We start from the raw sequence: 2500 nt of genomic DNA on the forward strand, positions 1-2500 counted from the left end.
CTTCCTTGGCGTACGAATTCGAACATAAACATCGACACGAAGTGGTGGAATCCGGCCATTGGCCTACACCATTCGTTCGCTCTCTTTTCTCGTAGCGTTACGCTACGTTACGTTACAAAGCCGGACCGTTAGCCGATCGGTCAGCCGGCGCTACCGTCGGCCATTTCCTCGCCTGGATCACCCTGGCACCTACTTCCTACACATCCTCCTAGTGGGGAGAGGGGAGCGCACTGTCGAGAGCAAAGGGAACGACGAAATTTTTCGGTTTCGGGACGTAATTTTAGAATCTATATTTTTCGCTCACGGTCGCGGCAAGGCGGCCACTGCGCCTCTCAGTCGTACTTTATAGTTGCCCGTGGACGGACGGATTCCACTTCCCACTAGAAGCCCCCCTCCCTCGAAAGGGGTAATCGACGACGACGACGATCCCATTTCGCGAACGGCCGGCGAATCGCATCGACAGTAGGTGACGCGTCCGGGAATCGAATTTCGTTTAGGAATTGATTCAGGTCCCCCTTTTATTCGACGCATCTGTTAGTGATCTCTTTCTGTGTGTGTATGTGTGTGTGTGTGTGCTCCCATACGTTGTCCCGAGTTTCGTTTGCATAACTTTATGCGCTCGCGCGCTTGCGGCACCCTGTGATCGTTAGCTCGCAGTGACCGTGACCGTTTTCACGTTATTGCGGTAAGTTCGAGCGAAATTTCTGGTTCCCTCCGCTCAACCGCAAGCTCTATCTGTGTGTATGTGTGTGTGTGCGTGCGTATCCGTTCGAATAAGTATGCCAAATGGTGCAGAATTGCTTCTTGCTAGAATATGTCTCTCTCTCTCTCTCTCTCTGTTCGCAATTGCACTGTTTGGCGCAAGATCGACGAGCTCGGGAAGGAATATTTGAAAATCTTGTGTCCGCTAGGAATGTGTTTGTTTGGTGAAAAATAGAGAGCGAAAAAAAAAGATGGTTCCTTCAAATGAGCAATCAAATCGTATTCTGAAAATCTCTCCTCAAAGCATCTGTGTCTGTGTGTCGGTGGTGTATCGGTTGTGTGCCCTCTGTGTGTCCCATTTCTCACGCTCGCGCAAAGTATTGCATAATCGTTCATATCAGTGCAAGCCCCACGCGCGCGCGGGGGGGGGGGGGGGGGCGGGCTCAGGTCGGGTTCACTGGGACTCAGGTCGGGTTGGGACCTGGCGTAAGTCGGTACAGAGAGCCGTTCTCTGGCATGCCTGCGAGTGATGAAAGGCTTCGTTTTATTTTTGAATATACCCGCCTTTGCCGCCTGTGATTGTTTTGCGCCTGAAGCAACGGTGAACACCGAAAAAACCTGTAAAATCATCCCGATTCTGCGCCCGGCGCGGCGCGACGATGCGGATGCTGTGGATGTGGAGTGAAAATTGCGAAAATTGTCAGTGCGATTGTACGACCACCGACGGTCGACGGTAGCCGACGCGCTGACGTCGACTGAACCATGAGAGGCGGATGAGGAATGGATGCGCTAGAGCGCTTCTAAAACTGGACATGATTTAATCTCCCTTGGACGCTTCTTAGACGGTTGGCGTGGGATTGTTTTTGGCGAGGGCGTACTGTAGGATGAGCACAAATTGGTGAACATAGAAAAGAGTCCTAAAATGGTTCCCCTTTTAACACGCGACTTGTGGAATCTTCCAGAGAGCGCGATCTAGCGAGCGAAGATATGAAACACCTCATACACAGCTCCAGGATGTTTGAACCACAACTTTAAACCGCTCGATGGCGTTTAAGGTTGAGAAGATGATAGGGTGCTTGGGCTGGTCAGAAGGCCGCACTCTGTCTTCGACGGTTTGTACATTGGACGTTTAATTACACTCACAGTTCGCAGTGTACAGTACGGTGGTGGATTTTATTTATAACAAACCAAAGGAAACTAATACACATAGCGCACCAGTACAAACCAAAAAAGCGGCCATCAAACACCGGATCGGAACGGGAACGGCAAAATGAATCGCGTATGCTGCGATCATCATCCGTTGAATAGTACTGCCGGGAGGAAGATGGTTTCTAGGAGGATTGGAACCAATGTTCAGACGATTCTAAATCACTGCGGAGAACACGCGTAAATCAATTTACGTAGCACAAGAGAAGAGCAGCAGCAGCAGCAGCAGCAACATGCCGTTTCCTCGTGCGAATCGCGCTTTACATTTGATTAAATGTTGTGCAAACCGTAGATCAACAAACAAGATCCATCGGGGGTTTTTGCGAGGTGAAAGTGTACCATTCTAAAAATATTGATTGCCAGTCGCTAGTGGAGACCTATCCAGAAGGACGATCTGGACGATCTTACAAACACGAGCTACCAGGCGCCTCCATCGTGTCGATTTGAGTAACCAGGCGCCTCCATCGAGAGGCAGATTTTTTACGCAAAGCACACGTCATTTCGAACGTGTTTTTGAAGACATTCTAATTACTTTATTAATAATATGCTAGCATGGAAATGGTAACAAACTGGCATAGATGAACGATCGGAT

The 2500-nt window shown here is 49.6% G+C and overlaps 1 protein-coding gene across 9 annotated transcripts in view; it reads left to right on the top strand.

Moving 5' to 3' along the window:
* The window catches only part of LOC125955247 (obscurin), a 57560-nt gene that overhangs the window by 30030 nt on the left and 25030 nt on the right, over nt 1-2500 (top strand). For 2 of the 9 annotated variants that reach the window (XM_049686283.1, XM_049686285.1), the window contains exon 1: nt 352-462. The exons of 5 other annotated variants lie outside the window; for them this stretch is intronic. The gene's annotated coding sequence lies outside the window, so the exon portion shown is untranslated. Of the gene's footprint in view, nt 1-351; nt 463-517; nt 686-2500 lie in introns of those variants that run through there. 2 more of the 9 variants (XM_049686282.1, XM_049686284.1) reach the window with 2 other exon arrangements.

Source organism: Anopheles darlingi, chromosome 3 (genome assembly GCF_943734745.1).
Source record: "Anopheles darlingi chromosome 3, idAnoDarlMG_H_01, whole genome shotgun sequence".
NCBI classification, from domain to species: Eukaryota; Metazoa; Arthropoda; class Insecta; order Diptera; family Culicidae; genus Anopheles; species Anopheles darlingi.